The sequence below is a fragment of the Pinus tabuliformis genome, chromosome 6, assembly GCF_031772625.1.
Source record: "Pinus tabuliformis cultivar Carrire ecotype Pingquan chromosome 6, CPIR1, whole genome shotgun sequence".
Classification (NCBI taxonomy): domain Eukaryota; kingdom Viridiplantae; phylum Streptophyta; class Pinopsida; order Pinales; family Pinaceae; genus Pinus; species Pinus tabuliformis.
In genome coordinates this window covers 70,998,438-71,021,866 of record NC_142292.1, presented here as the reverse complement: position 1 = coordinate 71,021,866, position 23,429 = coordinate 70,998,438, and positions in this window count along the sequence as shown.

The following is a 23,429-nucleotide window of genomic DNA, read 5'->3' as shown; positions in this document are numbered from 1 at the left end:
GCAAACAGCTGTACAAATTTCTGAATCTTTCCATGATGAGCAAATGCCGAAATCAGAGCAGCAAAGCAATCTTCTTCAAAAAAGCATGAGAACACAAAGGAAGGATCTGGAATTTGAAATTTACAATGAGCATAATATACAAGAATTCTCAAACAGAGACATTTTTAAATGCATTATTTCATATTCACATTTTTCCCTTTATCCTGATATTTTTAATGATGGTAATTTGTCTCCTCTTGGTATTAATGATATTTCAGAAATTAAAGAGGATGATCTAAATGAATTACCATTAAGTTTGTATCAAGATAGAGAAGCAATTAATGATCATTCTTTTGCCATTAATGAACATGAAATTCTTGTCCCTCCTTGTTTTGATATACTGGATGAGATTGAAGGGAAATCTAGAGAATCTTGTGAAGTCATTTATGATAATTACTCTGACATTGAAGATGTTGATTTTTCTCGAGAAAATCATCAGAAACTTCAAATAACATTTGAGAATGAGAGACATTTTAATCTAGAAATTATTCCAACCAATCCTCATTTTAAAGCAGCAAATGTTCTTCATGATTTCACTATTCACGAAAATATTCCAATTTATGATTCATATCATGATTAAGCTTTCATTCCTATTCATAATCACAATTCCCTTTCTAATTCACAAATTGGAATTCGAAATTACTCAAATTCCATAATTCTAGCCAATCCTTGTGAAAGAGAAATTATTTCAAAACGATCCCAATTGTGCTGTAACATTAGTTGTATAAATAGTGATTTCATTTTATTTTTGTTTCATCACTTATGTTGTATAAAATCAAAATTATTTTTAGATTTTGATTCTCAAATTTTTGATACATTGTGCTGGCATATTGAGCACTTTACTATCAAACATTCAATCGATACATTGCCCTGTGGGAAAATTGAAGCTTTATATTATAATCAAGAGCATCAAAAGCTATTTCAATTTCAATCAATGCTAATGTTTTATCAAAAGCTTCTATCTTCTCAAAGACAATATCAACAAGAGAATGTATTTTTAGAAATCTGCCAGCAATTTAATTTAACTAATAATTTTTCATTTCATAGGAAAGATTTCCATTCATTTTTCATTAATTCATTTGAAAAATATTTGGAAACTTTTCCTTCATGGAAGATTGTCAATAGCTTAACATTTACGCATAACACTAATAGTTTCTTCCAGGCCTTTGAATCCAAAAGCTCGTATCCACGATCTGGCCTGTTATCTCTTCCTTTGAACATTTCTCAATCCTTAATAGAAATCCATCAAGATTTCCAATTGGTATTCAATTGGAAAGGAAATTTCAAGAGAAGGAGATTTTAATTAACTTGCTAACAGTAATTGTGCATTCTACTTACAGATTTAATTTTCTTAGTTCAATAAGATTTCTATTTTTATTACTAACATTTAAATTGTACATATATGCAGGAATAAAAATGAGAGAATGGTTACACTGGAAATATGACTATACCTAATCATTTTTCATGTATATGGTTAGAATAGGAGTAGAGTTAATGTAGTTAATTTATTTTCAACAGTTCTGTAGATATAAATAAAACAAAGCAATCAGCCATTCTCATACATGTTCAGTGAAAACATTTTCTCCCTATCAGAAAATTTTAATTCTTGCTTTTCTTTTTAAATTTCTTACAGCAATACCTCTACTCTACCTATTTTGAATAATGTCTTGATTAAATTCAATTAAAGTTGCACTTGGCATCAATCGCTTCAAAGCCACTTTTCTTCATTTCGAGATTTCCTTCTAAGATTTTCTTTTGAAATTTATATGATAAAGGTTTTGAGGATATAAAAGCTTCATGATCTCATTATCCCATGAAATGTATGACTCTCTATGATAAGCTTAATTCTGACTCAATCATTATTAGTCAGTCTAACTTTTTGTGGTAATCAGATGAAGTTCATATTATCTTCCTCGAAATTTGCCAAGCTGACCTTAATGATGCCCATTTTGCTATGTGCACACATTCAAATCTGTTTTGACATTTTTCCACAATTAGTGGCTTTATCCCATTCGGACCTTTAGTTTATTATCTGATGTTGTAATACACATCATATTTATTTACTAAAGTCATTATTGAACAGTCACTATAACAATACAGATTTTTCTCAAGTTAGTTGAGAATGAGCAAAGGTAATAAATTGTTGTTTCAATTCAAAAGGGAAGACTATTTTCATATTTATTTCTGGTAAATTTTATATTTCCTGAACATGAATAAGCAGATTTTATTTAGGCTGATTGCTCACTCCGATGTAGAATAAATGATGAAATGATTTTGAACAAAGTTAACATTTTGATAAATTGAAAGAAAAATTTGAAGATTCATGAGGTAAAAAACTACAGAGAATTTCTTTCCAGGTACGCATTCACAAGTTCATTCTCATCTATTATTAGTTTCTCTTTTCCTTAGTTTATTTTTTATTTTTGTTTTGTTTGATTTACAGGTTTTCATTTGTTTTCAAAACTTGAAGTAAGCAACAAACCCATTTCAAATTTGCAACAGGTTCAGGGAAACTTTATTTCTGATTCATTAGAATTTAAGCATTATTTTTGTTTGCTTTCATTCATTAGAAAACCCAAGTGAAATTTAAAACATTATTGCAAGATTCATGTCTGAAATGTTTCAACCTGATTTTCATATTGCTAATAAAAGATCTCCGATGTATTACCTCACTCATATGCCATATCGCATTTCGCATATCGGAGGTTTGCAAGTGAAGTATACTTCCATTATCATGAATCGCCGATCTCCGATAAATGACTTTACCGATATTGCGATGACCACATAATTTCGGACCCGATATGAAATTCAAATCAAATTCATAAAAATATCACATCCGCTCTTCATCGCATATCGACGTATTGAGAATTGTTACATTGTGCGCTTAAGATTGCAGATCGCGATCGCTGATTAGCCACGTCATTCATCGCATATCGGCATCGCAGGAATCATATTGTGTTATATCGGGTGCTTAAAATTGTCGATCGCCGATTAGTTATGTCATCCATCGCATCGCCGATATCGCAATCGCTTTCTTACATTTTTATTTATGGCCATATCATTATTCTAAATCTACGATGCGCGATGTGCAAAGTACAAATCGCAAGATACAGTGTGCGATGCGCAATTTGTGACATAACTGTTCCCGATCCCTAATATAATATTTCTTTAATAATGCTATCGCTTCATTCCATTGCACATGTTCTCATCGCATGTTTTCATATCAGCAATTTGCCATTTGCAACATCCGATGCAATAACTTCCAATGCATGCCTCGAAGCCATTAACATTTAATCAATATATGGCATAGCAAAAAAGATGAAGTCTTGCAAATTAAAAGCATGGTGAAGAAACATGCGATGCGAATTATCTGATACGGCGATGTGTTATTTAAAAAAAAAAAAAAGCGAGCTTGGGTAACCACTATGGCAAGAAAGTTGTTAATGACAAATTTGCAGCATATTCAAATCATTTTGATTTCTCGTATATTTCAGTTTTAAATATATAATTCCATAATTAAAAATGGAATTCAAGACCTCTCTATCTTCATATTTAAATTTTATCATTTTGGATTTGGTCTTGATTCTGGACAATTTATAAAATCATGGAGTTTATATGAAACTTATAATATTTTAAGAAACAGACATTACTGCAAATTCTCATTCTCATTTCTAATGCATTGGTTTTAATTTCAATTCCCTTGAACACAAAGCATCCATTTTTACATTTTACTGCTTGCTTTAGTTTAAATAAAATAAATAATGATTTTGGGTTATAGGATTTTGGTTAGTTTGACTTCTTCAAGTTTTTAATGTTAATCAAAATAAGAAGTCAGCTAGTTTGGAGAAACTGACACCTTTCAGATAAGATCCAAAACAATTATCCAATGGTAAGATTCATGTACCCACTTTCATTAATTTCCATTTCGTTACTTTAGTTTCATTTTTGTTTTTCTGATATATAAATCTGTTTTGCAGTTCTTCATAAAAGCTTCCAATTCTCCGCCAGATCATATTTTCGAAGTCCATACTCTTCAATAAGCAGTGATAATCTTCATTGAAACAACTACACCAGGAAGTTTCTGAACCTTTAGTTTGTTTCTTTAAGCATTCCTTTTATTAGAAAATGATTAAGATGAAGCTTTGAAACAAGAAGATAAATACCAGACAAAAAGTTTTCATTGTGACTGAATTTTATCGTCGCTGCTATCCAAAAAGCCTAAAACACTTACAACCCTGCAAGGTATGATTTTCCTAAATCTCGACATAAGAAGGATTGATTACACGATTATTTTATTTTTCTTTACATTGTTGAGACATTGGCATAAACATTCTTGTTTGAGTTTATCTTTCGAAACTTGGATTTTCCTTTCCACTTTTGTTTTTTTTCATTTTTATTTTTGTTTGCTGATTTCTTTTTCACTTTGGCTTAAGAATTCTTTTCCTTTGGTTTTTAGTTTTGATTTTGGTGACTTTGCCATGATTTATATGGAAGGCCTACTTGTTACTTAACAATGGTCAGCAGACATGGAGAAAAATAGTTAATAGTCACCTATTAGCTTTTTCTTAAATCTCTTATTGAAGTTTGATTTTCTTATTATAAAGGTAGACATACTTAAGGAAGAGATTACCAATCAAGAGAAGTTGGCAAAGTATCATAAAATCTGGAGAAATTTCTTTTTCATCAAAATTGTAATTATTTTGAGATTTCAAAATTTTATTAGGATCTTTTGAAATTCTATTATTAGTCAAAAAAAGTTATTTTTAACCAAGTAAAGACACTTTACAGCAAAACACCTTTAACTCTGAAATTGTCATTCTTAACTCTTAAGGAGTCAATGATTCTCCCTGTCCCAGAAAGTCCTATTTTTCTAGAGTATGATCCAGAAATATATTTAAACTTTAAAGATAAGAGGTCTCATCATGAGCCTGCTTACCATGATCATAGGGGAAAAATAGGCTGACATTATCAACATTGCTAAACAAACCAGGGTAATGGCTGTTAAGATTTACAAAAAAAAAAAAAAAAACATATATAGATGGATTTATCTCTAAGTTAATAATTCTTAAAGAGATGGGATTTTGAATCATTGATGATTAAATGGTAACCCTGTCGAGACTATAAATATTTGCTGGCAGCAATGGCTCTACAAGTGACAAATGAGTATATTTTGAAAGCTAAGCTGTAAAGTGACCCCTGCTTTATCTCTATAACTAGTTAAGGACTGACATAGAATATTGAAATATTTTAATTTATGAGAAATTTTGAGGAAAATTACAGTTAGATGATTCTGGCTTTTATTCAGATTAATAGACCTAGTCAAGCATTTCAAGCATAATTCTCTCTTCTTTAATTATTTTACTTTAATTTTAGGAAAATCTCATTTATATCAAATAGAGATAACTGGTTCTTCTCCCGTGTGTCGCTATTGTTGTGGTAAAAACACAACCCCCCATTATTGATGTGTTCACTTCAAATAATGAGGACCCTTTCTATAAAAAATTTGGCTAAACACCTTTTAGGATTTTTATTTAGTTGATTATCCTACGCTTTTGTTAATTTTTTATTTTCTTTGGATTCTTGTTTTGATTGCTTTGTTAAAATAGATTTTTCATAAGCTTTCTATTGATGCTTGTTTCGCCTCATTTGGTCAACTGGTTTGTAAATGGCACTCCTTTGAAGTCTGATCATTTATGTCGTCTGGGTTAAAAATGCATAAAATGTAAATATTCCATTTTTTTAGTTCAATAATGCATTTGTTTTAAATATTAACCCCTAATTAGTCATTACTAACATTTTTCAATTTTTTCACTTATACAGCGAAATTATGAAGCATCGAGATTTTAGTAATTTACTCCAATTTTCAAATAAATTATTAATCTCTTAAAAACTTAAAATGTCAAAGTGGCTGTAGTTTAGAAAATTTCATAACTTAAATAAACCTCATCAAAATAAAACCAAAAATAAAATTTAATATATATAAAATAAAAAGATTTTTCGGATCGCAAGATCGCATCGCGGGTTTTCAAATGATGCATTTTCTTAAAACCCCGATAGCCCTCATATCCCGATGGCCGATATGCGATGAAGGCCTCAAGCATTAACTAAAGTTTAAAGTACCACGTGTTTAAATCTCAATGCGATCTCTCCATCGCATCGGAGTCCTCAATTGATACAACCCAACTTAACTCTTCATACGATGCGATGAAATTACATTCCACAAAACATATTTCATGCATATTTTTTATCGCATAAACCAACACTTGAACCAAAAAAGAAACATGCGATGAGGGCGATGCGATGTGAGGGAGATTTTAACTTTAGTTTAATTACCTTTTGGTTTATTCTTCATCCGTTTTGAAATAGATACGTACATGTTAAAAGTTAATATACTTAATGAATATTAATAATATAATATTTATTAAATTATTTTAATATGATTAAAATTAATTAATATTTAAATATATAATTAATTTAATTAAAATAATTGTGTATATATACATAATTAATTTAATTAAATTAAAATTAATTATTAGTTAGATTAATAAGCAATTTATTAAATAGTTAGTTAGTTTATTATTAACCATTAAATTAGTATTAAATATTAGAAATTAGAATACTAATTCAGGATTAGATTTTTAATAAAAAATTCTGATATTTAGCCCAGCAACAGAATTTCCAGATTTAGGCCAGATTTGACTCATCAACTTTGGAAGCTCATAGAATGAGTTGTACTTGGCCAAATGAAGCCCAGGACGGCTCATTGGAAAGATAAAATCAAGGAGAACATTTCTAAGGAGGTTTAACTAATAGATTTGGTCATTAATTGGGTCAAAAATCATGCAGAAGATCAAGCTCCGAATTTCTAAAACAAAATCAATTCTCTGAGTTATTTTCTGCATTTTTATTTGTCCTAAGCCTCTTCTAATTGCAGATTCACTCATCAATAATATCCTTGGCCAATCAAACCATCCCAGACATCAATAAAGAGCTTATATTTTATTTTCAATTATTTATTTAAATAGAATTTGATTGGATTTGTTTTAATGCCAGAAATGGTATTTTGATTTTATTGTTACATTTTAATTCATTTTGATTTCTTTTTGCAGGAAAACAGTAGAAGATATATAGAGAAAAAGATCTCAATCAATGAGAATGCTCCAGCAATTAAAGATGGAAATTTGGAGCAAATAAAATTGGATTGAGTAGATTTCTCTTCAACAAACTTTCATCTCAAGAATTCCTTTGCAAAAATTATAAATAGCAGATTGCAGAATGGAATAGGGGCTTCTCTCCTCTGCAATTCTGGAATTCTAAAAGCACTTTTGTAATAGAGATTTAGAGTTGTAGGTGGGAGGAGTGGAATCTCAGATATGGGGATTATTGAGGTTTTTCTTTTACATCCTGAGTTATGTATAATGAACAGAGTTTGCACTATTGTAGCTTTGCTTTTGAAAGCAAAAGCTCAGGCATTGTAAATGACTATTAGAGACCGAAGCTGGAGAAATGGATTTAATAAACTGGTATTTCGAATACTATTGTTTTAAATGCTGGTTTCATTTTATGATAACAGGAATGATGTCAATTTACTTACATATTTGTGCACTTTTGTCGGTATGGGTAATTTGCTTCTATTTTATGTTGTTATTTATTTCTGCTCTTATGAACTGCATTATGATTTCTGAGTAACCATTTACTCATAAATCTGTCTTTTAATATTAGATGAATAAATAGTGATATGTTATGAACTTTTTCTGCATATTATTGTTTAATTATTCAAGTTATTGATGAAATGATCACGATCATTCTGTGAACTACTTCCTGAGTGTTCTTGATTGATTATTTCAGTTAAAAGGTCTCAATAGGATGTGTTTTGTTATCCATAATGTCAGTTAATTGAACTATTTCATTAACTTGATATTCGTTATAAACAAGACATATTTCAATCCCAATATTTTAAATACCTGCTCTTGGTTAGGTTAGATCTATATCTGCCTAATTGAGATAGGATTAAGATAGTTTCTTTTGCTTTCATCTTAGAACAGATTTGCATTTAGAATAAATTTTATATTCTTTTAAGTCCTCTTCCTAAAGAGGCAAACTTTAGTAGTGGATTGGCTGAGCCCTAAATCAACTTAAGGATCACTTTCTTGCCTGATCAACAAGAGGGACGATCTAATGTCTCTTTTCCATTGGTGAATGAAAGTCATATTTTAAATCCATTGGAGATTGAGAGAAGGTAACTGGACCTAGTTGAACCAGTCGGAACCACCATTCCAAACGGAAAAGGAGCTGCTTTAAGGTCCGGACCGGGTGGTCATACCCCATGTTGTTGCAGCGATTTTCGAGGCTTCAACGGGGCCTTGGATGGATGAGGCCTACATCATCTCTACCAACATTAAGGAGAATTTGGCGAGCCTACAGAGCACGTAGCAGAAAATCAAGGTAGACGGTGCAGGACCAACAACAGAGCAGTTGGTGGAGAAGATCAAACAGGAAGCCACGCAGAGTGCAGCTGAGGTAGCAGTGGCACAAGTAGAGTTGGGAGGTCTCCGCAGTAAGATCTTTGCACTAGTAGAGTGACTCGAGGGTGAGTCACAATCTTTGTGTTGGGGGCATGTTGGGACAGGGTCCCCTAGGGTCAGTTTTGGGGCAAAAATCCCAAGTTATGTTGTATAGAATGTAAAGTCTCTGCAAGTTGTGGATGCGGAGCCCGTAGATAGTGAATTGTTATAAAGGGTCCACCCTTCATTTATGTAAGATGTGTCAGCTTTTATAGATCTACCCATGGTTCGCGGACCATGGGATTGTATAATTAGAAGAGTCTTAGAAAGTTTTAAAAAAAGAAGAATCAAGGATAAAGATAAATGCAATGGGTCAGTAGAGAAAAGAGCGAAGAAGTCTTAGAGTAGAAGAGAGGCTCTGCAACTGTGTGCACAGAGGCCTAGAGTAGAGTCCACAGCTGAGTGTGCGGACCCCTGCAGCTGAGTTCGTAGGGAAGTCTTGAGTCTGTAAGCAGAACTGAAGTATTAATAAAGAGATTATTCCATAAATTCCTGTGTTTTGTCCATTTACTTATGTTATGAATGAATGCACTTTTATGCTGTAATAAATGATGGGTTATGAAATAATACTGTATTGATGCGTGACTTTACATAATTGACGTTGTTATATGAACACACTTAACTGTTTACGTGAAGCATATCTTATTGCATGTTAAAGTTCTCAATGCCTAGGCTGATTTGGGTAAAACACGAGATTAGGAGTAATCACAGAGGCACGTAAGTGGTTGATTCACCTGTTTAGGGTCCACGAAAGACAGTCGTGAACATTCACGGAGGTATAGGAGCTGATTAAGGGTAGCTATATCGATAAGCCTAAAGGGCTTATTGATCTGCGCAAAGACATGTTTAGGGTATAAAACGACATTACACTAATCTCTGGGTGCGAAAACTTGGTTCCAGCATCCCCCCATACTACTTCGGGTGAGACTTCAATCTGCGCTCCACGGATTGATGTCGAAAGGGCCAGTAGTGTAGGGATTTGTTTGGCAAAAATAACTCTGAACCTAGGTCAGGACCCGCTAAGTAAACACTCTCCTCCGATACTTTGGATCATTGGTTGATTGATAGTGGAGCCTCAAGGCACTTCCCTGGGTACAAGGAGGCCCTCTCAAATTTGGTTGAAAAGAAGACTAATTTGGAGATCATATTTGAAGATAATGCCACCTACCCTGTGAAACAGATAGGTATTGTTACTCTTCACTTGAATCAAGGTTAAACCATTCATCTACAACGAGTGTTGTATGTATCTGATTTGAAGAAGAACCTAGTATCTATTTCTATAATGGAAGATAAAGGCTTCAAAGTAGTGTTCGTTGATGGACATGTACGTATTTGGAAAAGAAACCCTAAAGATGCATTTACTCTTGGATTTAGAGTTGATGGTCTCTATGAAGTTAGAAGAAGTCCATTGGGAGCTTTGGAAAGTGATACTTCTGATCTAAATGGAAAATGGCATCAACCCATGTTATTCATTCACCCATGGAATTTACCCATGGTATTGTAAGTGACATCCACCCATGGTATTCATTTACCCATGGAATTGACCCGTGGTATTGTGACATCCACCCATGGTATTCATTCACCCATGGAATTGTCCCGTGGTATTATGACATCAACCCATGGTATTCATTCACCCATGGAATTGTCCCGTGGTATTATGACATCCACCCATGGTATTCATTCACCCATGGAATTGACTCGTGGTATTGTAACTAAAAAATACTATAAGTAACAAGTCACATTTTGTAAAAGGACAGATGGTCTGCCACAATGTAGCCTTTTACAATTATTATCGATTTTAATAAAAAGTTTCTATGTGGTTTTATTTACTGTGTGTTCTGTCATTTTCTTTCTAGCATTGCAATTCTTCAGATCTTGGGGGCCTCCCCCACAAGATCCATTTCAATCTTTAGATCTTGGGGGCCTCCCCCCAAGATCTGGATCAACTTCTCTTCAATATGAGCTATGGCACCGGGTGTTCGCCCACTTACATTACAAAGCCTTACCTGAGGTAAGGAAGATGGTCACAGGTATGCTCAAATTCAATTTTAACCATGAAGGTGTTTTTCAGAGTTGTGCAGTTGGAAAACTTACAAAGGGACCATTACCTTCTAGTGAAAGCAAGACTACCGATATTCTTCAATTGGTCCATTACGATCTATTTGGTATGTTGCCCGTAACATTGTTGGGAGGATACCTAGATTGTGAAATCTTTGTGGATGACTTCTCACACAAAACATGGATCTATTTCTTAAATAAAAAAGATGAAGTGTTCAACTGGTTTCGTTCTTTCAAAGAATTAGTGTAAAATCAAATAGGGAAGAAGATCAAGATATTAAGGACTAACAATGGAACCGAATATGAATCACGTGAATTCAATTACTTTTGCAGAGTGGATGACTTTAAGAGGGAGACAATTGTCCCATACACTCTTGAGCAAAAGAGTGTTGCTAAAAAGAAGAATCGAACAATCATGGACGCCACCCGTGCCATCACCATGATCAAGGCCTATGGAAGTTATTATGGGGAGAAGTTGCGAGCACTGTTGTATATGTTTAAAATAGGAGCCTACATCAAGCATTGAATTTCAAGACACCCGAGGAAGTTTTCACTAGTAAGAAACCTGATGTTTCTCATTTTAGAATATTTGGTTGTCTCGTGTATTTTCATATGCCTAAAGAGAAAAGGAACAAGTTGGAAGCTTCTAGGAATAAGGGTATATTCATTGGCTATAGTGAAAAATCGAAATCATGTTGAATCTATGTTCCTAGTCAAAGAGATGTGCAAGTAAGTCATGATGTCACCTTTGATGAAGATATTGCCCTTAAGAAAGCCAAATATATCCCCATTCCAAGGAAGGACAATGATGATGTTGTGGAAAAACAAGATGAACCTTCGACAGATGAGCATATGCCCAATGTTGATGGTCTGATGGATCTTATTAATCCACCTCCTTGTGATTCCTCTACCTCACCTCAAGGAAACAACCCCTATGGCTCAAAGATACTCTCAAAGATGCTAAAAGACATACTACTCTAAGAGGGACATTTCGTGGAAGTAAGAATTTGAACAGGTACCAAGGATATTTGGTTGCTATGAGTACTATTGTTCAAGCTAAACCGTGCACGTTCGGAGAATTCGTAAAGCACCAAGTATGGAAGGATGCGATGAATGAATAATATGAATCGATCATGAAGAATGATGTTTAGGATGTGGTGCCTAGACCCAAGGACAAGTTTGTGATCACTCTAAATGGATTTATAAAATTAAACATGGAATTGATGGGGGTGATGAAAAATACAAGGCCAGTTTCATTGCTCGAGGCATCTCTCAAAAGGAAGGAGTGGACTATGACGAGATATTTGCACCGGTTTCCGATATACCACTATCTGATCTATTATTTCTCTAGCTACCACTCAAGGATGGAGCCTACATCAAAAGGATGTTAGGACTACTTTCTTGCATGGCTCGTTTAAAAAGGAATTCTACTTGGAACAACCTTAGGGGTTCAAAGTACAAGATCGAAGGACACATGTATGCAAGTTGAAGAAATACCTCTATAACTTGAAGCAAGCCCCTACAGTTTGGTATGAGAGGATTGATAGTTATCTTATGAAGTTTGGATTCACAAGGAGCTATTTTGATCCCAACCTATACTTCAGGGTTGAAAAGAACATGCCTCTCATTTTGGTCCCTTTATGTTGATCTCTTTCTGACAGGTGTCGACCCTCTCATTTATCAATGAAAGAGGGAGTTGACTATCAAGTTCAAGATGAAGGACCTAGGACTGATGCACTACTTCTTAGGCCTAGAGGTTTGGAAAAATCCAAGAGAGATTTTCCTTTCTCGAGGAAAATACATTGTGAAGTTTCTAGAGAGATGTGGGGTGGTTGATTGGAAGTTTGATTCTACTCCGATGGAACTCAACTTCAAGAAGCTATGTGAAAGTACTGCTGGGCCCAAATTGGAAAACCCTTTCGAGTATCGACAACTTGTGGAGCTCCTGATGTTCTTGGTAAACTATCGTTCGCACATATGCTTCGTTGTGAATACGTTGAGTCAATTTATTTTTGAGCTTCATCACATACATTGGATTGTTGCTAAGAATCTCTTAAGATATCTTTGTGGCACAATCAACTATGGGATGAGATACACTATTGGGAATTTGAGGCTACATGGATATACTAATGTTGATTGGGCTGGCAATGTGGTGGATCAAAAGAGCACGTCAAAATGTTTCTTCTCATTGAGTTTTGCTTCGATTTCATGGATGAGCAGGAAGCAGAAATCAATTGCTTTAAGCACCACCGAGACCGAATATGTTGCAGCTAGTATGACCTGTTGTGAAGTTGTTTGGTTGAGGAATCTATTCATTGAGCTATTTGAGCACGAGTTGGATACCACAGTGATTCATTGTGACAACCAAAGTGGTATTCGCCTTTCAGGGAATCCCCTGTTCCATGACCGCTCCAAGCACATTGATATCAGATACCACTTTATCTGAGTGTTGATGGTGCTGGAAATCCATCAACCAAGGGGGTCTCCTCGATGTGAAGTCCCAATTAGACCTCACACAATTTGGTGTAGGAGCCCCATCCGAAATATCGACGTGGTTGCCATATACCTCATATGCCTTGGCTCTAACGGTCAGCACAGGAGATGGATGGAATGGTGTCTTTGAAGAGTAAGGGAGGTGTGCCTGGTGAGTGTGCAGTTGCGACTGTGTCAAGGTTCTTCTACTGCAAAGTGGGGAGAAAAGTGAGCCTCTAAGTGAGAGGTAATAGTACCACCCAAGAAGAGACACACATGAACTAGAAGGATCCGTCTAACATCCAACGGAATAGTCCACAACGAGTGTGACAATTGTTACAACCAAAAAACAAGGAAAGATTTGTCTAGTATTCCATGAAATAGCCCACAAGGATGGGACAACAATAAAAACCATTACAACACATTCTCAATAAGATAAGCACTAAAAGAACCGAAATAGTTCAAGTATCTTAGTACATGTGAAAGAAAACATGAAATACAAACATCCACGAAATAGTCTTATAAACATTAATAGTCCATGCATGAATAACATGTTGGCCTTAAAAGGCTTATGTTATTAAGCAAAAGTTCCAAGACACATGTTTACAATGTACATCACTAGCCCCAATAGAGGGGCATTGGAGCCACTCCTTGCTCCTCAAAGAACTAGTTGATCTCTCTAATGCCTTGCAGGAGGAGCAAAGGTGAAAAAATCCTTTGCTCATACAATGAGGGGGTATATATAACCAAGGGGTGATGCTTCCCCTTTGTGACTCTTTGAATACCCTCATGATTGTTCAACTTACATGACTCCATATTCATGTGTCTCCTTTGGACTTCCACTTTACAATACATTTGAGTATAATATGCATGGTCCACAATAGTGATGTGGCATATGACCACTCATGACATGACACTGTTGACATGGACTGCTTGGTGATGTGGCAATGTCAAGTCATTGTTGTTGCTGAGTGTTGGATGTCTTCTTGGATATGATTTCTCTTCTCCTCTGCATGGCTTGGTGATGCAGAGTCTTCAATGATCTTTAGTCTTGGATGGTAGTTTCAAACTTGTGTCCCTTTATTTTTCTTTGATAGATTAGCTTACATCTTTCAACTGAAAAGATGCCTTTCTGCATGCTCCCCTTTTGCATCTCCTTCTTCATCATCCTGTCATGGTGTAAGAGGGTACATGCATCTACAACTCACTCATGACAAGACAACATCAGTCTAAAAACCTCTAGCCTAAGATAGAGCATTTGGATTCATGAACTCGGTCGAGACTGGGTGACAGGTCAGGAGGGAGGGCCCAATGACTACAAAATTGCGCAGTTCAAGCAGCCAAGGGTAAATCTTGATTAGTGAGACTACGCAGTGTGTAGCTCAGGCCAAATTGAGGAAAATTTCTGTGTAGTCCTCACTGAGGGAAAAATTTGCTAGTGCCCACTTAGGGAAAAATTTACACAGTGCCCACTAAGGAAAAAAAATGTGCAGTGCCCACTGAGGGAAAAAATTGTGCAGTTCAAGCAAGCAGTGGAGGTTGCAGGATGGGGACCTAGGAGTACAAACTGTGCAGTTTCAGGAAGCAAGGGGTACTGGGCAATTGAGACTGTGCAATGCGTAGCTCAAGGAGGCTTGAAGGACATAAATGCGTATTTTATGGAGGTAGTGGGGTTCGACTAGGGGAAAAGACACTGGGAGGAGCATCTGCGCAGTTTGGGATGGCAAGGAAGGTTGGGCTTCTGCGCATTGCATAGTTCCAGAAGACAAGGTAAAAGCTTAACGGTTGAAGATGTGAAGTGCACAATTCAAGGCAGACTGGGAGACACAACTGTGCAATTTTGGAGGTCAAGATCGAGATTTGGGCTCAGGAATTGCGCAGAGAAACAAACCTGGAGGACAGGGATTGCGCATTGCGTAGTTCCAAGCAGCAAGGTCACAACTTAGAGGGTTGAGGTTGTGTAGTGCGCAGTTTAGTTGAGGTCCAGTGAAGCTAAGTTTCTCGATCGGGAATATTTTCTGAAAATGGCTAAGTGTGGGATGGGTGACGAACTGTGATGAATCTTAACCGTGATCACACACTTAGCATGCTTTGACAACATGACAACATAGATCATAAGAACATGTAAACAAAGCATTTCCCTCCATGTGACTGTCTCATGAAAAAATACAACAAGCGTGACACGTAAGATAGGCTTAATGACAACCATGACAACACTTGGGCGACAGTGCTCAAGACATTGTGTATGGATGCGACAAATGTTTACATGGCTAGGAACTCTCATATACACAAATATCGACCTTCGAAACCATTAGAAAAGGCTCGCAAACATTGTACGGCAGTCAAACATGCCAAAATGTGACAATTAATCCAACTTGAAAAAGGGACCAAAGAACTTTGACAAAGCTCATGAAATGGGCTCTAGTGTTTCCAACAATAATGAAAAAGACCAAGGATGGCTCAGAAATTTGAGCGTAAGCCAAAATTTTGGAGGGTCTTGCAGCAACTTCAACTGGTACAATGAGGATCAATAAGGCTCTAACAAATCAAGATCAATGAACAACTTGTTGACATCTTCACGAAGCCCTTGGGGAAGGTCAAATTCTTAGCCTTCCGAGAGAGACTTCAAGTCATGGAAGGACCCTCCCATGAGGGTCCTGCTTGAGTTGGACACTAAGCTTTGGGAGCTCCTCGGGGCTTGGGGTACTTCTTGGAGCTGTGAGCGACCATAGAGTGAGCAGCTCACCTTCCCTTATAGGTGTGTTATGTACAGGGTAAGTGGTTCACCTCCCCTGTGATACCCCATGATGATTTCAGAGACATGTATGTAGGCTGAGTGGTTCACCTTCCCCTATTATTGATGATATATGCATAGGATGAGTAATTCACCTTCTCCTATGGCATATGAGTAGGAGAGTGGTTCACCTTCTCCCACGAATGGCCCAACATACATACTACCCATGTAGTCTAGGACTCATGGGAAGTAGCTCTCATCTGACCAATGAGTTGGGAAAAGTGGATAGGGACCATAGCACTACAAATGGATGCATCGTGTACTGTCGTACTTCCTATGTCTAGGATGCATGGTGTTCAACAACTTGATCTGGGATCAAGTCTGATTAGGGTTCTACCCTTGGATTGACTTTTGTTAGTGGAGAGTGGTAAGGTATTGTGACTCACTCTCGACTGATTCTTCTTCATTATCTATATCAGTGTTCAACAAAGTTGAGACGAGATGCATATATGGTACCTGATGATAGGATGACATGGTGATCGATGATGATGGATGGATTGGCAGGCAGAATTCTCCCTAGTTGAGAGGGAGTAGAAATTGGCAACTAGAGCCAAATTCCACTTTGGACAGCTCATTTGATGGAGATGATGATTACATTGAATTCCTCTTTTCAAGAGGACTGAAATCGACCTAAAGATCATCAAATTTGGACAAGGGAAAAGATGTTTTGAGGTCAAGCCCACACATGTGCAAATTGTCAAGATCAGCCACATCATGTAGGCTCATGAATCCCAATGGACATGTCACTTCACCCTCAACGACTTATATAAATATAAGTGACCTCCAACCTCATTTGGAATCTCACTCACTCACACATTATTCTCTCTCCTTCTCTCATTGGTTCGTACAGCTATTGTGCATACCTTTTCTCTCACATGTGTGGCAAGGAGGACAACTTTTTTGGGCAAATTTTAGGGTCGAAATTTCAGAACTATTGCAGGGTTTGACTAGCATTAACTAGGCCCTTTCACTCAGCCTTTGACTGTGATTTTTGTGGGAAAAATTAGTTTTTTGTAGGTCGTATTGTTTGGCACAAAAACCGAGAATTTATGAGCACTTTTACCTGTGTTGACCGCAACCATGTTTGACCACAGAAATTGACTTCAGTTGACCACGTTTCACTATTGTTTGGATGATTGTTTTGACTGTTGTTTGACCAGTTAAGGAGGTCGACTTTGACTGCCTTTAACCGAGCTTCAAAGAGGAAGTTTTGTTGTTGCGTTAACCATCTTTAACTTTTGGTTAGTGCTGAATTTGACTATAGTTGATTGTGGATTTGACAGGGTTGTTTTGGATTTGACTTGGAAAGTCAATTTTGACTTTTTGTACTCTCTCTCTCTGCTGAAAATTTGATATATTAATAAGAAGAATTTATCAAAGAGTTTTCCTCATTTTTGGGTTTTTCCCTAGCATCCACCAAATCTGGTGTCCTCTTGTCTTGGCTTATCTGCATTTTGTTATTCATGTTCTATATATAGTTACTGTCAATGTGATTTATGGTTAATGTGATTTCTATTGGAAAACTAAATTGGAAATTTTCATTGGGTTGCTAAAGGACATTGAAGCAATTATGTTAAGCATAGAACATACCATTGTTAACTAAAATTAACAGGTAGGAAGCCAACGAAAGAAAAAGGAGAAAAAATATATAATAAAGAAAAGGTTTTGGGAATTCGAATAATTGTATAAAATTATTTGGGAGTTGGATCTATAAATAACAAAAATCCTGGAGTCAATGTCCTGTAGCAAGGCAGTAACCAAAATCATTTGGTTCAATAATGAATAGATTCTTTTGGAATGGGAGAGGACTGGGTAGTCAATACAAAGAAGCACCATTGAAAAATTTAATCAAATTTGACAAACCCACCCTCCTATAGAAGTCCAAGTCAGAAGCTTCAAAATCCTTAAAAACACGCAAGCAACAATGAAAAAAGTGTGAAGGTAAGCATCCATTTCAAGGGGAGCTTATGTGGAAAAACACACATTATAGAACAACCCTCTCGTTCTTTTGGATCTCACATGTTAAATTCAACAGTGGATATTATCAAGTTTCATCCCGTCACAATCATGGAAATAATATAATGCATTCAATGTATATATGTCAACTGCATATAGAGAAAAAAAAAATTGTTAGACCACTCTTCTAACTCTAAAGGAATCTGAGTATTCTCATAATAACATCATTGTAGAGGATTTCAAAGTGATTTTAAATAGCAAAGAAAAATGAGAAGGGAGTACAATCAAGGATCTATTACAAGAAAAAAATGGAGGATCTTATGGTTGAATGGGACATGGTGGATATAAAACCAATGAAAGGAAAATTCACTTGATCGAACAAGAGGATTGGGCCTAGTCACATTGTTGAAATGCTTTGATCAATTTCTTTTGCATAGAAATTTCCTTATGTAGGACAACATAATCACCTCTAAAAGCATTTTGTCTACGACTTCAAACCATAACTCAATTGCTTTGCAAATTCAAGAATCTCCAGACTTCATTCCATCATCATTTCGATTCAATCCCTTATGGCTTCAATATTCTGAGATAATAAACATAATCTCAGTGGCATGGCATATATGGGTCACAGGTTCTCCATTATACATTTAGGAGCAGGAGTTGAAGGCAGTGAAACTTGATCTTAAAGAGTGGATGAAACTTTCTTACATCCCTCTAATGGTTGAAAAAGAGCAACTCAAAGTTTAATTGGCCTCTTTATAGGAAAGAATGGAAGATGAAGATATAACCAACGAACTCTAGAAATTAGAAAGCATGATATTTCAAAAGTTACATAAGGTGCTCAAGTTTGACGAGGAAATGTGGCATCTCAAATCACACAGCCCATGGCTGAAATATGGAGACATAAATAAATATTTCTTTCATAGACAAGCCAAAACCATTATTAATAATGTCAAGGAAATGTCTTTGGAGGATAGGTAAAAAATAAGCAACTCCCATCAATAAAAGATGCAGCCAAGATTTCTTTGGGTCTATGTACTTTCTGTAAGAAGGGGACATCCCATAAATTACCACGGCTATGTTGGAGAATATTCCAATCGTAATTACTATTGAGGATGGAGCTAATGTAAACAATTGAGGAATTATAAACTTTAAATGCAATTTGGGCCCTTGCTTTTGACTAAACTCCGGACCTTGACGAATACACTGTTCATTTTTCCAAAACCTGTTAAATCCTAATTAAAGTCAAATTGTACAAAAATATTTTGAACTTAAGGGGAACACAAACTCCTTTATTGCTCTTATTCCAAATGAAGTTAAACCCTCCTCCAAATTTCTACCAATCTCATGTAAGTCCTCTTCCATGGTCACGACAAAAATTATGGAAAATACGTTGAAACAAATTCTCTTCAAAGTCATCTCCAATAATCAAGGTGGATTTATGCAAAGGTGTCAAATAGTGGAAAACATTATCGTGGTGCAATATATTATCCACTTGAGTAGTAAGAACAAACACAAGGGAATGATTATTAAAATTAATGTGGCCAACACTTTTGATAGGGTAAGGCATTTTTTTGTATGCTGTTTTATTCAATTTTGGTTTTTGTCCTCCTTTTATTTGATGGGTCACATCATGTATCAACTTCCCTTGAATTGCATTTTAAGTAGATGGGAGGCCCACCTGTTTCTTTGGAGGAAATTATGGCTTGAGACAAGGCTTTCCTCTCTCCCTGTTATTAGGCATCATTATGGAATATTCTTTTAGTAAAAAATTGAAGGCTAAAAGGATTTTCAAGAATATTTCAAGAATCAAAATAGTTAGGTGAGTTGAAAGTACAAATCACTTCCAATTTGTAGATGATGTCCTTCTCTTGGGTGGACCATCTACCATCATTTCTCAACCTTTTAAACAAGTCTTAGATTTTTTAATCAATTCCTCCAGAGGCAAGATCAATAATCTTAAAATTCAGTTTTTTTGCTAGAAGATAAGATGTCATCTTCTTCAATTTTCTCCCAAATTTTGTAGTGTCCATGTCAAGAATCTTGGATTTCATTAAAATACTTGGGGATGCCCATATCTCTAAGTAACCCAATAAAATTTCTAGTGTTATATTAGTAGTTTGGCCAGAACCTTTCATTGTACCTATTGCACTGATTTAGGAAGCAGTTGTACAAAAAAATTCAAAAGTTCAGAATCATCAGCCAGTCGATTCTTATATCATTATAAACCCAATTTCTGCAAATTATAATGTAAATGATGCTAGTACGATTGTTTAATTATGTAACAACCTAGGTAAGCCTATGATTTTGGCGGAAAATTTCATCCTAGGAGGTTTTTCATCTCACCGCGTTATGTGTGTTTCTAAACACGGATAATCAACAAACGTTTTCTCTCCAACTTAAACCCCAAAGCTAGGGTGGAATTCATTGACAAGGTCTTAGGTGAGTCATAGTGTTATATCGAGTCCTTGTAAAAGTGGTTTGGGAATTATTTAAGATATTTGGCTAAATTATTTTATTACATATCACTTGGTCTACAAGATCATATTGGGTTGCAGGATTGGGTAAATATTATGAGGGTCTATAACGAATGGGTATTCCCCCTTTGAGGGTTAAATTTGTAATATCTAATGTAAAAAAATGTTTTAGTGCATGGTCCCTCGCAATCAGACACCATGGCTAAAGTATTTGGGGGGGGATAATTAATCCCCTCTTGTATCAATTAACTAATTTTTCTCGCAAAAATTAAATTAAATTCTAAGCTAGAAAATTAATTAATTTAGAGTCAAAAAAATAATTTTAGAGAAATTAATTTCTCCAAGTGGAAAGTGACCAAAAAAATCGTTGGTTAGAAAGAAGTTAATTTTTGGAGGTCCCGCACCAAGGAAAAATGTATTTTTTGAGAAAAAGTAGGCCCTTGGACCTTAGTGGTTACATCAAAGACAAAACTTTGAGGAAATTAATCAAAAAAATAATAATTTTTGGATTAATAAAAAATGAGTTTTATGAGAAATGCGAAATTTCCTCAAAAATAAATATTTTCGACAGCAGAGATTAAAAGATGATCAAATATTTATCAACAATCAAGATTATTTTAATGGGGATCAAGCCAACTAACCGTTATTTTCCACTTGGAAGATTTATCTATAAAGTAGAATTCATTTTGCTTCTCAAGTCAGGAGGATGGTGACCCTGGTTCTAACTGATGGTAATTTCGTAACGTTGGTATTGTTCCATTGATCTATTGGGAACATTTGAATATCATAATAAAATACTTTGGGGTTCAGTTCATGGTGCCTTTGTCTCATTGATCTGTAGTACGTGTTGGCTATGTGCTTTCCTATATTGTGCTAAAATTTATATAAGCTTGTTATTTCATTTGTTGGTGATAAGAGCATTCTATTGGTAGATTTTGGGTCTATATTAGGTGATCTGATTCACCATATGTCTAACAAGTTTTCTTGAAGAAATATATAGAGATTTGCAGGTACACCCTCCCTTAGGCTCCAAGTTCACAGACTGTGGGCATGGGCCGACCTTGCTTGGGCTCCATGAAATTTACATGATTTTCTTACTTTGCTAAAGGTTGTGGTTAATACTACATATTTCGAAATACATTGAGCCATTGTCATTATTTAAAAAATTATTTTCTCAAAATTATTTTATTTCCAAGCATTATATACTTTGTAAATATTTTGTAAAAGATTTTTCTAACTATTTTGCAGTAATTAGGGTTTGGGGTTTTATTTTAAATTCTGTATATATTGGGGTTTTTGGGAAATTTTATTTTCATTTGTGCCAGAGAGTTTCAAAGTTATTCAAGAAGATTTCGCTCGGGTTTTGAGCTAGATCTATGCCCTTTAGGGTATGACCTTGTCTCCATTTAATTTGCAATGCCAACAATCAAGGAATTTTGCAATGAACTTGGGCACTCTTGGAGATCTGAAGTAAAATTCATTTTTGCATGGTTTTGAAACAATTTTAGGGCCCCCTACGCACAATGTTTTCCCTCCTAGCCCTAGCTACAACCTTCTTCTCCATTATGGGTGAGTCGTTGGCTTTTTTAGGCCTTGAAACCCTAGTCGTGGCCCATTCTTTCCTTATTGTCAGCCTTCTAAGGTTGTTTCCCTAGGCTGCAAGCCTCTTTCCCCTCTTCTGTGGCTTGTAAACCCTATCGGCCTCCCTCCTTTCTCCTTCGCTGCCCTCTGTCTGCTTTTCCTCACCTTGCCGCAGTCCCAAAGGGACTGTTTCCCTAGGCCGCAACCCCTTTAGGGCTTGCAACATCCCTTTAAGGCCCTAATAACCTAGTTTTTGGCCTTAGGGACTTCCTCTAGCCCCTCGACAACCTTATATATCTTGGCCATAACCTCTAATAGGCTTGTCATGGCCTCCATTGGCCTCTTCCCCTTGTTGCCCCCTCCTTGAGCCTAACACTAGCCCTTTAGGGCCTAGCGTTGCCCTTTTTCTAGCCATCCTTGCTCCATTTAGTCATTTCATTGGGATGTCTTTCAATTTTTCTTCTAATACATTGTGATTGCAACAGTCTTCAAGTGATTTTTCTTGAGCTAACATTTGTGGATGTAGGTGGTCCAATCATTGGAAAAATTTTGGGCAAGTTCTTCAAGGCCTCAAGGTCAAGTGATTTGATTCTTCCAACCCTCCTTCCTCACTGTTTTCTACAACCATCTTGTTGTTCAACAATAGTGGTAAAAATTCCATGAAATTGGCATAAAATCAACTAATAAGGTGTCTTAACACATTGATAAGTCACTTGTGTGAATTGGGCATTCATTGTTTAGCTTGTTTCATGAAATTTGATGATTTTCATACTCTTTGGGATTTCATAATAAGGTATGATATATGACAGTAGCATTGACATCATTAGGGAAGCTATTTCATTGAAAATCTTGGTTTTGGAAAAGTGGTTTTGATTGTAGATTCACTAATTTGAATTTTGGTTCTCATAGGCATATCACACCTTGAATCTTAAGTTCTCTAAAATAAATTAACTTATTGTTGTCCTAATGCTCATTAAATGTCACTTGAACATAAGTAACACAAAGGTTTTGATTTGCTCATGTTCTATTGATAAGAATTTTCTCATTGTGGAAAGCATTGTTTACATTAAGTTTCTACAGTAATTTGATAATTGTGGATAAGTGCTCCAATATCTTTTACTTGCCATCATTATCATTATTGTTTCATGGTTAAAATCTATTGTGGATGACAAATTTTATCTTTGGCATATTGGTAGATCATTGTGAAGAGCATTAATCTCATTTATTTACTTGAGCAATTATCTCTTGGTTATTTTTACATATTTTAAGCACTATTGTAATTGAGCACTTATCTTGTGTTTAAGATTGTCGCTTATTTATTATTAAGTACTCTTTGTCATAATATAATCATAACTAAGTACTTAAAATTGTAAACAATCTTAACTCAAGATCACTCAAGTCATCTTGTATTGCATTCTAGACTTTAAATTTACACTAACTAACTTACCTCCAAGAATAGGTTTGGTTGATAGAAAGATAGGAACACTC